The sequence below is a fragment of the Ochlerotatus camptorhynchus genome, unplaced genomic scaffold, assembly GCF_037179485.1.
Source record: "Ochlerotatus camptorhynchus isolate MF236.1 unplaced genomic scaffold, CSIRO-AGI_Acam_v1.1 ptg000251l, whole genome shotgun sequence".
Classification (NCBI taxonomy): Eukaryota; Metazoa; Arthropoda; class Insecta; order Diptera; family Culicidae; genus Ochlerotatus; species Ochlerotatus camptorhynchus.
In genome coordinates this window covers 2,977,697-2,990,433 of record NW_027040741.1, presented here as the reverse complement: position 1 = coordinate 2,990,433, position 12,737 = coordinate 2,977,697, and positions in this window count along the sequence as shown.

Below are 12,737 nucleotides of genomic sequence, written 5' to 3'. Positions count from 1 at the left end.
ATATTTTTTGGGACCTTCGAGTGTTTGATGGTTTTGAAAATTTCAGCCACCTTTCCTTTTCCTGATGCGGAATAAAACTCATGTTCCGGAAGCTGCTTGAAATCCGCCTTCACATAAGTTTCATGTGAGAACGTCGGATTCTCTTGTTGCTCGAGCAAAATTTTGACACGCTGCTCCTCTTGCTTGGACGTCAATTTAAAAACTGGAGAGCAAACGGTGAAAACTCATCATAGCAACCATTGTATATACACTCAACTTCCAAATGTAGCATTTCAGAATTTTTTATGAATTTTTAACAGAAATACACCAATTTGAAGTCGACCAATTTTTGCGCGTTCCAGACTTTATGTACGAAAATTCAATCTTTTTTGCTAGAAGAGCTGACAATAATCTATGAGATTAGACGGTTCATTAGTGTTCGTGAGATCATGCTTGGAAAACTCTATGCTGTTATTATTGTTCATGTGAATGTGTGCATTTGTACAATAAAAGGTTTTTGGCTGGTTATAACAGTTTTTTTTTTTCAAATGATGGCATGATAAATCTTTTAGTTTGACTTTTTTCCGAAAATTACTGAAATTTTCAAATACCATGAAATCAGTTACCAAGAAGGCATTCATGGAAACAGTAATATTTAATGTTTTCCTGACACAACTAGTATTTGTCAATTTAAACCCCCCCCCCCCCCCCACACTATCCCAACGGTAAACATTATCAACATTAGTAACTCCTTTCTTTTACGTTTAAAAAAAAACTGTTGTGATAGGGCTAAGTGGCGGGACCGTCATTATCACCCTACATAAAAAATATTTAAAATATACGAACTTATTGCTCCCTAGAGCAGGAATTCATAAATGACGCTAACATATGTCTGTCTCGGAGCACCTCAATTTACATCTGTTTTTCCGAGTGTGCAGTGAGTCTGGGTTCCCAGGCAATATTTAGCATGGGGACCATCAGTTTAAGGCGATCGTAAATTCTTTTTCTTTTTTTTCATTTTCGTTTTCCAAACTGATTACTTAGTGCTCACCAGCATGCCGATTAGACGGACATTCAATAATTAATAATTGTTTGAAATTTGCTTTTGTGTTCTAACATGAGAGAGAGGGGGTCTCAGAAATATCTAACGTAAATATCGATGTAAGAAGTGGCAGTAGAATTTCAATTTATATTACTTAGTCTTACAATTTAGGGGAGAGGGGGTTGAAACATCCGTCAAATCTTTTTGAATGTTCTCTAATATAATATATTCAAAGTGTGTGCTTAAGCTGAACAGTTCGGAAATAGTAGTGTAAATTACTGGTAAATATGATGCACATAAATGGAGCGTTATGTACCACACACAAGTACATGACATGTGGTGTTATGTTAAGAGACATTGTTCAAATATTGAATGAAAATATCAATCTTGCTAATAATCTCATTGTTAGCAATTAAGCTATACTACGAAAGTAATCCCAAGTAACCAAAAGTTCCGCATTCAACGATTAAAATCTTTTTCAAGTTCCATAAAGTTCATATAAAGTTCCGACAGAACTTTCAAGTTCCATAAAGATCGAATAAAGTTCTGACAGAACTTTCAAGTTCCATAAAGTTCAAATAAAGTTCCGACCGAACTTTTAAGCCACATGAAGTAATCCGCACAAGTATTTATTAGTAACAAAATTTAATGTACGTAAATATGAAATGATCAATGGCCCGAATAAATCATAATTCTTATATTTATGCAGTGCATCAACATGCTATCCAAACATAAAAAAAATTAAAGAGTAATTTCCTGGATTCAAACCCGTGTATTCGGCATGCGATCTACGATTGCTAACCACAAGTGTGTTGGAATACCATGCGGGCAAACACCAGTTTAAAATTCATCAAGGTGTTGTGTTTCATATTCAAGTCAGTCAGCTGGCACTGAAAACTCCAACAGTGGCGGGACATTAGCTCACTTTAATATATCTCAGATGACGTAGTGGTTTGTGCTGGGGCTCTCACGCAGAAGGACTGTGTTTAATTCTTCAAACAGCTCCAATTCTACTACTAATGCTGTAATAAATCAATACACATTATAAAACCTGCGTTTAGAAATAACTGTTATAAAAGTGCGAACTAAATAAAGAATTGGTGTAGAGGACAAAGAACCCTTTTTAATATTTTCTAAAAGTTCCGATCAAGTTCCGCCAGAAGCTGCTTAGAATGCTCTTAAATTATGGTCCCGGAACTTTCAAGTTCTTATAACGACTTAAAAATGAGGCTGCTTAGAATTCTATAGACCATCTTCAATCTAGCTGCTTAAGCTCTATTCCCAAAGTAGTCCCAGTACCCAAATGGGTTCCTGTTCTCAAAATTAGCAAAAAATAATAAGGACAGTGATGGACGTACATGGGAATACAAAAATGCAAATGCAATTACTAAATTCAAATAATATAAATAAACCCAAACAAATTCCTATGTACGGGGGTTAGTGGTGGGCCATCATCATAAAAAGCCACAAATAGCCTTTTATCAGAACTTTTGATTAATTGGGATATCACTTTCAAGTTTGTGTGAAATGAAATACACTTTTACACAGAAATCAAGAAGTTTCCAAATATACGCCATTTAGTTCCGACAAGGTGTAGCGAGCGATTTGAAAATGTCTAGTAAACGGCAGTCAAAGACCTCAGGATTACGAACCGATTTCACCCGTTACCAAATGCTTTTATTCCGCCTAGAAAAATGCAGATGAAATGAAAATTTACATGCATAATTGGAAATCACTTATTTACAATTTGATTCCTCTATCCAAGATCACCCTATGCTACTAAGCGCAACCATCCTGTTTCCATGCGACCGATACTTTCACCTTTAACAGTTCCCATAAATAAGCCACCCCGTCCGTGATAGGAGAAGCATTATCCAGCGAACCAGCGGCTGTGTAGGAAAGAGCTGCAGCCCCACGATATAATGATGGGACACCCTCGCCGTGGCTCAATATCATCACCAAATATCATTGCCTGTTGCTCCTGGTTTTGAATGCGCGCACGCCGCGCATCCCCAATGAAGGTGCCCCAATATGTGTGTATATATACAACAGAAGGGAAATTACTATAAAAACAAATCGCCTTCCGAGCTTTCTCCTGACGACGCGGTCTCGAAGCTCTGCGGTTTCCTTGGCCAGGTTCGCTACCGTATGCCGAGCGAACAGCGTGGCATGTGTGGTAGGGAAATTTTTCCCGCCGGGGCATAGCGTACGAGCTTCTAAACTCTCGCTCTCGCTTGAATCTCACCATCTTTACATATACGACAACCGCGAATCCGCCCAATGGGTGCTTGCCTTCTTGGTTGATTTTCCCGCCAATGCCGCACCATTGCATCGTGTTTACCATAGGTTGGTTGATCGGTACGTGTGGTAGCCCCTGGCGTCGCATTTTTCCTCCTCCGCCTTTTAATGCAATTCTCTAATTTGCATAAATGAAATTAGGTTTTTGGGTTCAAAACACTCGCGGCTTCGGAGTGCTGCGGTTTTCGAATTTGCCATACAGCATGTGGTTTTCTACTGCAGTGCGATCTCGCGTGTCTTCCATTTGTACCAATATAATGGCTGGGAATCGATTTTTGCTTTTTTTTTGTTTTCATATGATCTGCAGGCTGCAAAGATCGTATTTTGTTCGAGTGCTGCAGGGATTACACTGGTGCACTATCGGAAACCGTAAGTGGCATTTTACGCTAGCGAAGCCTTGCCTATGAGAAAATGGTGAATGCAACTGCAGAGTGGTTGGCACTATCAATATCATCATCGTCATCCAGGTTAAATCTTAAGATGTTTCAGGGGTACCGTATTGAGGTGACTATATTATATGCATACATGGGGATATAATAAAAATCGGGGGAAAATGTAAGGTTTCAACATTAATGATAGGGAACGAGATTTGAAATCTGAACTTCCTTCTTCCCGTTAATAGACAAATGCAAGTTAAGTAGTGGTAGCTAGATGGACGGAATGGGATGAGGCAAATCATGTTTAAAGTTAATGACCATTGTGACGACGGTAGGTGTTTTAAGATATTTGCGTGGCTAAAACTTTCATCCAGCGTGTAGTAAGTGATGGGATAGGATGATCTCAATGCAATTATAACCTCTAATTGTTTGAAAAAAAAATAGTAGATACTGAGAAGCAAAGTACACATGATCGGTAGGACACGTGCATCCGGAGGGATTCGAACCCACAAACCACCCCCTACACTCAGGCACTTTAGTCATACTGAACCGAACAACCCGCGTCGGGATGTGTGACGTTGAGCCAATGATCGGCAAGATACGAGTGTGTATAATGTTTGCGAATCAAATGTGGTGCCTAATTGAGAAACGAATTTGATTGCATACACTCACTAGCCATTAGCACCTCACTGGGTTCAAATCCCACAGGTTGCCGTAGAGGTTTTCGCAAATTATCTCACACACACACACTTAACCCACCAAGCTTGTGTGCTTTGCTTCTTTTTTTTTTCAAACAATTAAAAATAACTTGCCTTAAAGTTGAAAAATCGTAGAAAATTATAATATCTGTTGAAATTATTTTTTAAATATAGGTTAGAGCGCTACTTCGTCGTAATCGTTCATTTCCGTTCTAACAAGCAGAAAACATCAGTATAATCAATGATTTCACCGTGCCCAAATCAGTAATACAAAGCCTATTAGAGCGTATTGTGTGAATATTTATACTCATTGTTCTCAAATCAAAAGAAGCACTCCTAGCAAACTCGCTTTTTCTACCTTCATCCGTTAGACGAAGAAAATCCATTGGCGTTTCAATGCGTTTGGACGGAATTGAAACTTGTAGGACGAATTTGGAATCAAGAAGCGAAGCAAAGCAAGAGTTGTGCTTAGTACCCTATCTCGATTCTGAAAGCTGCTCATAGCTCGCCAAAAATGGCAAAGAATTATAAACTTTCACACTACCTTGTCATGCAATTTCCTTTGAATACGAAACACTTTAATAGACGACACCTGGGAATCAAACAGCCCTAAGCACACTTTTTGTTGGATAAAGATGCGATTAATCTACGACCAAACGACTTCATTATAAAATATTTCGGAAATTTCATCCAATGTCTCAAACGCAGAAAAATCCAAGCAATTTACAATTACCTACCGGCAGCACTCGGACAGATTGCAACACTTAGGCACTACATCTCCCGCTGTTGGTGTCTGACCACCACCAGAACAAGCGCCAGAGTCTGTGAAGCTCGTTTCGCCAAACGGTCCACCGAATGCAACGTGCCGGGACAAAGGCCAATTTCACCTGATTATCCTCCCATGGCATTAGTTCCCCATATCTGCCCGAGTAATAACATAATTCATCCGGAAAACGCCCATCCGTCGACACTCTCGGCTGTAGCCATGCTCTTCTGGTAGCCCTTGCCGATGGGGGACTCTTTTTGAAAACGTGTCTGCTGTTGTGTCCCGAAACCATAATAAACATTTCAGTAATGATCACCATCATCATTATCCGTCAACTATCCGGCTCATTACGTGTTGAGCAGCTTGTACTGCTCATGGGTCAAAGTATCGGTAGTACTAGTGGCTCATATTAACAAGAATAACTCTATTTGAATGCGGTCTAGGAGCGCCGCGCGCAGATCCTCAGTGTGACCCACTTTTGGCATTTCGTTACCTCTCTCTGTCCCTGTGTCTCAATAGTTTTAACCGGTGTGGAAGATTTGTTCTCCCTTCTTTCCCAGCTTTTGGGAAGATGAGACCTGCTTCAACCGCACTGGCATAACATGTTGAAGCACTAAATTGCACATTTAGTTCCTCGTTTAAAATTACACGTTAGGGTGGTCACTAGGCTGACTTAGCGCGCATTGCTTTAAACATTGATCCAATGAATTTGAGTGCCATCGACTTCATTACGACCCAATCACCAATAAACTGCAAACATGTACTTTTAATAAATTTTACATTCACCCCATCATCGACAAATGTGTAAGCAATGGTCGTTTAGTTTGACACATATTCTCCTCCAGCTTGACTCCTCCTTCTGCATTTAGTAAAAAAAAAAGTAATGCATGGATATGCTGTAGGAGATGCTGCAGGAGAAACTTGAGAAACATAGAGCAGACTGAAGACGCGGGGTGCGTTGGAGCTTGTTACTTGTACAGCTGAAGACCGTACATTTTTATGTTGCACGTTTGTTCGACAATTGCGACAATGAGGATGCGGTATTCAACAACGAATTCAGCTCAGGAATGTTTTCCTCTTGAACGCTGATTGCGACTCCGTGCCGTTGAAGATTGAGAATGTATTTAGTTTATGTTTTCATTTGTTTTCTAAGAAATAAAAATTTGTTTCGTCATAAGAAAAATAAAAAAAAGGTTAGAAGCATGCTCCACTAGGGTGGGTCACCGTTATATGGACAAACGCAAACTTGACCTCATCAAGCGAGTACAACCCTTTTTTGGTTCCATTTGGGATAAAAAAAAACAGTGCCAAATTTGGGGACGATTGTTGTAACCCGGTTTTCCACATTGCGTTTGAAATTTGTATAGAAATAAGTATGGGGAAACCTACTTTTTTGCATGTTCATCCCTAGAGACCACAATTTTGCTTGAAACAAGCGGTACTAGAATGTCTATAAAAAAAAAGTTATAAGTGATCAAGTATTTATGGTTTGAATTAAATGCCAAAAATCAGTTTTTCTACCAACACTGCCGAAGTACCAATGGAAGTCAGATTCCAAACTGCAATTTCGGAGTTTCTTATCTTATCGATTTAGTATGTTCAGATGCATTATTCAAAAACAATTGCTCAATCTCATACACCTAGTTAGAGAAGCTTACTATACCCCCGCCCTTTAACTCATATCAATGTGAAGCTTATAACTGAAATAACTTTGGTGTTTCTCATCATGTCGGGTTGGATTTCAAAAAATATGTGCTCAATCTAATAATCTGATAGGAGTTGTAATGAAAGTAAAATTACTGACTGAAATAACTACGGAGTTTCCCATCTGCTCGAGTTGGTATGTTCGGATGGGTTATCCATTAACATTTGCTCAATCTCAAAGGAGGCAGTTAGTGAGCAACTCTTTTGGTGTAATATATTATACGATTTCTTAGGGTACTCTTTTCGATGTTATTTGATCACCTAAAACACATATTTATGTTGAACTGGTTCTCGGGTGGATTTCTTTTTGAACTCGGAAAATAGCTTCAGCCACATCGTTGGTAACATCAAGGAAACAACTCGTTGCTTCGAATTGAAATAACCTGTATCATTACTTCACTTGTTTGCCGGGACTATGTCTTCCTTCTTTCCACTGACTGTTATTCGGGATCATTTGTCCATCTCAATGAATGGCTAACGGAACATTCGGTTGGATCTTGTTTGATCTGATTATAAAAATCAAGGTTAGTTAATTAAAGTAAATTATAATTTTCAAATTCATAAAAATACCAATATTTTTTCTATATTATACCTGGTTCTGAAGATTGACGGAAATTAATTCTATGTGAACTGTTTCCGTGTTCCATTTAGTTCATGAACAGTTCCAGTTTTCAGTCTGTAACTTTACTTTCATTGATATAATCGAGAGGGTTGAGGGGATACAGTAAGCCTATTAGATTGAGCAAATATTTTTGATTAACAAATCTGAACATACAAACTCGACAAAATGAGAAACACAGAAGTTATTTCAGTTTGAAGATTTACTTCCATTGATATGAGTGAGAGGGCGGGGTATAATAACCCACCACCTCTTTAAATAGGCTTATGAGATTGAGCAATAGTGTTTTAATAATTCACCTGAACATTCCACATCGATAAGATAAGAAACTCCGAAATTATTTCCGTTTGAATCTGACTTTCATTGCTTGAACCATGTAACTAATCATGTAATGGTGTCCAGCAAGTGCCTAACAACTTTGCCGAAGAATGTGCGGTGCTAGAATGTTTCTAAAATAAAGTTATAGCTTTTCAAAGATCGATGTTTTGAATTAAATGTAAAACATCACATTTCCTAGCGACACTGGTAGTGTTGTGCTAAACGTGATTATCTCTCACCCCAGCAGGCCTGGGTTCAATCCCAGTCAGCGCCGCCGGGATGTTCTGAGGCATAACATCTCTGATCACGGAAGTAAAGCCGTTGGTCCCCGGTTCATGAGCTGATGGTTCGATAGCTCGTTGGTCCCGTCCCATGTGTGTTTGAATGGGTGCAATATCCTACGCAAGTGTGGAAACTGCCTTCCTGCACATCGATGTCCGTGGGTGTTTGGCACTAGATTGCGAAACAGGGACACAGCCGAAGACAGTATATGAGCAAGTCAAATGCGCACTTTTTTGCCTGTAGATTTGAGGAAATACTTCAAATCTCCTTGTATATTGTACGAGGTAGGTAAAGAAGTGTACGGTTGACTAGTATTTTTGTTGACTGTACCTTTTACCTTCAGTTTCCTCTTCATAATTTCCCAGTAGTTTTCAATAGGCCTGAACTGGGGACAATTGAGGGACTCCGTTGTCATTGTACCATTGTTGTACTTCCCGACTGTAGTGACAACTCGCAAGATCTGGCCAAAATGACTATCATGTGACTGGACGAAGGTCAGATTTCGCTTCTGGAGACATTCGGTTTTGTAAACCTCCGAGTTCATAATTTTCTCAGTGACGAAAAAGTTTGTATTCTGGCTGCAGCTGCAAATTCTCTATCCGCAAAACAAATTTGAACCTGCCAGAGATACCTTTTCGAGCCTTCGCCTTGTAAAATGTTGGTCCTGGAAGCTGTCAGAAGTCGGCCTTTACATAGGCTTCATCATCCATAAGTATGCACCCACCAGACTTGGTCAGCAAGTTGTCATACAGCTCTCGAGCACGGATTCTAGCTACGGTATTCTGTTTGAGTGATCGATTGGTTGCCTACTGGCGCGGTATGCTTGTAAGCCTTCATCGGTTGGCAGTTCCACTCCGGCGTTTACCTTGAGGCTTCCGAATCGTCGTCAAGGTTTCTAGGTGTTTCTAGGAAAATTCAACACTAGAGCCAGCTTGGACGCGGACCACGATGGATTTCCAGGTGACTGTGCATATTTTTTCCTACGCTCCTCTTGCATGGTGACTGTCTCCAAAACAAGAGCGTTATATGAACTGAAAAAAAATACACTGTTATTGTTATTGTTGTTGTCAACAAATAGACGTCAAAAGCTTCCGAAAAAGTCCACTAGGAGCACTGTAATAAGCAAAAGAGTTTGTTCCATTGCTAAGTAGGCCATGATTTATATGATGTGGCGGGCTTTTTTATAAGCCTTCATTGGGTTGTGTAAATAGTGGAGAGGCAGAGAGACGCATAGTCGTGGCGGTAAGGTGAATTGTGAAAAACCCACCATAAAACATAGTAGGGTTCCGTTGGGACTGATAACAACTCGATTACTTTTTCAGAGGGACGTATCAGCGTTTGTAAACAATGCATTTGATCGTCGATTTGGCATAACTGGTAGCTCGCACACGCTTACTAACACCACTAACAGGTAGGGGAAAATTTCCCCTATCTGATGGTAGGATTGGCATGAGTGGGCGATCTACCAGTTACGCCAAATTCAACGATAAAATGCATTGTTTACAAAAGCTGATACGTCCCTTTGAAAAAGTTATCGAGACAACATGTACGATATTGATGGTGCCGTGCTATCATTACCTATCATTATTGGTGTAGGGCTATCATTACCGGGTGTATTTTTCAAAAACTGGTTTACGGTAATGAGGAATTTAATACCGGTAAAACCGGTAATTCATTACCATTTGAATATGCTGCAAATAATCAGATAATATGCAGTATTCCTGCTATTAGTTATGCAACCGAAATTAATAAGTAATTAACGTAGTAGGGTTACGGTATGTAATGTGGGTCTAGTCCTTTCATTCGGCCTATCACGCAAATAAATAATTAATTAAGGAATATTACACAAAAAATAAGGAAAATATTGATCACTGATGATTGATAAATGTGTACCACACACAAATCAATTTATATCACAACATTTCAATACATTTTCAGCTCTCGTAAGTAATAAAACTGGTTGAGAATATCACTCTGTTCGGAGTTTTTAGCCGCCATGACTTCTAAGGTTAAGATGGGAAGGTTGCACTGACGATCATCAAATGGCCTGATTATGGCATTTATTGAATGGAATTACCTGATAATACACACTAGACGTAAAACTCACAGTTACTGTTTGAATATTTTATGTTTATTTTAATTGTTTAACAACGTTTTCACAAGTAAATCATGGACCCAACTTTAGGGACACATTTCTTTTCTATGTTCCTAACTTTGGCCCATGAAATTCATTTGACAGCATATAGCAATAAGAGTAACGTCAACAATGTTGTTTTGCATTTGGATGATAAGGAACGAACAGGAAGGGAGATTTTTTCTGCCAAATCTGTATAATGAACATCACAATGTTTTGATTTAGATATTCTGCGGTCGAAAGACGATAAGCGAAATTTTTAATTTTTAATTTTTAACTTGAGTGATTTAATGTAGTTTTCGTAAAATTTTCTCTAAGAAATGTTTTGAGGAATGAAGAGTATTAAGTTAACAGTGATAGTGATAAAAAAAAATACATAAGAAAACGTTACCAAGAGCGTTTTTTTTTGAGAATCAAACAGGATAGGACGAAGTTGCATCCATAAATAGACCCAATTTGGGGACAATAGACCGATATTACATACATTTCCCTGGTGAGTTTTTGTCTTAAAAAAAGTAAGTTTTTCAACTTTTTGCGGTTCCTGATAGCAAACGACATGATAAGCATATCTAAGCATACCATTTAGCAGTAGAATATCGTTTGCAGGTAAATTAATTGATGAGTTATGATTAAAAACGTAATCTATGGCTGCATATTAGACCGAGGTTAGGGACGTATACCCTATATCCCAAGTAACTAACAATACCGCTTATTGCCCATTTTCTTATATAAAGTTTATGTATGAATAATATAAAGTCCAGAATCCCAATATTTACCCTTTGTTGATCACTTGGAATGGAAACAAATTGGTTCAAGGATTAATAATTAAGAATGATTTTTTGGCGCTTATTAGTGCTTAAAAATGCATGTGAGATTTGTTTGCCACATTCGCACGCCAGTTTATTCTCTCATGGAAGCTCAATGTATGAGATTTGAGAATTATTTTTCGAACACACAAGATCCTTCCTATGTTAGAGCTTTTTGGGAACGTACAAAACAACTGCTGATTAAACTCGGTCTTAACTGTGAGGAAAAAGTTCTATTCTCGGTGAAATGTCACGTATGCTCGGGATCGAGAACATAAAGGACTACTTCCGTTGATGTCATTTTATTTTAAAAGCTTTAGTCGCTGATCTTAAACGATCTTTGGTAGCAGTGGTTTGCTATAATGTACAAGGTTCAGTGACCTAATAACGACTGATGTTGCTTACTAAGCAGAACGTGGTTGCAATCCTGTTTACATAACTGAGTTAATATGGTTGCATTATTTCCATATCAGGCTTTCAAAGATCGCATCACTTTCCAAACTAAATTCAGATCACATTTACTCTTCCCCTTATCAACATTATACTTTACGTGACCGCCGAGGGGATTCAGCGGTATACTCGGTCTCTAGTAACAAATGATGTCGAATTAACAATTCCACTGATTCACCAAAGTTTGCTCACGTGATTGGATTGCTCATCCCAGTTATCATTCATTTGGTTCTTTGTGCAATTTTCACTAGTTCTGGTCAGTCACGGAGCAGCTATGAATATTACGGCCAGCAAAGCTCGTAGTCATTTTAATATCCACTGGCGGGTGACATCAGTTGAATTTGATAATTGGATTTGATGAACGATCCCCATCTAAACTTACAATTTACAATTATAAAAATGTTATAGGGTTAGGGATTTAAGAATTGAATCTATTCGTTGCGTTTTGTTGTTGTCATCAGCAGTGAGTGTTACGTGTTTTTGAGAGCAGAGACTTTCACTTGAGACCATCTTTTTTCCCATTATTGTTGTCACCTTTAGCGTAAGAGGCATGGATGCTAACCACTACACCAAGCCCGTTCCTCATCTGTAAAATAATATCAATAACAATAAACTAAACATTATTTTACTTTTGTATTTCATTTCAGGTAAACATCAAACTTCGTTTAAATTGCTAAAGTTTTCAAACGTGAGTAAGCCGCTGCATGTTAACTGTCGCTCAAAAACAAATTTGATCAAGAAGCATATTGATTATCTACTTAAGTATCCTAAAGAGGTGGCACTCACTTGTAATAACGAGTAAGCTTCAACCGCATTGCTAACTCATCTATCAAATAATGCCATCCTGTTCCCTTCAATTACCAAACACCCTTAATCAATCATTAGGGAAATCCAACTAGCAACTCTCCTGCAAGCAGTCCGTCAATCAAGCGCGCCTAAGTTGCTAGCACATATATTACAAATCGACGACAAAAAGGAAAACCAGAACTAGAAAACCCATCCAGACCAACTGGAACGAACCGGTCGGCCATCGCGGTCAGTGACAAATTACCTTCCGATAGCCAACCAGCGGCTCATGAATAATTTATGTACCCCGACGTTCAATCCCTTCGGGTCCATTGATTTGAATGTCAGAATCCTTTCCGTTTGCCATTTTTTTTTATCTCATTCTTTAGCTCCTTGGATTGGAATTCAGCAACAGGAAGAGAACAATAACGCTTTATTTGAGTGAGAGCAAAAAAGTGATTCAACCGTCCGATGACAA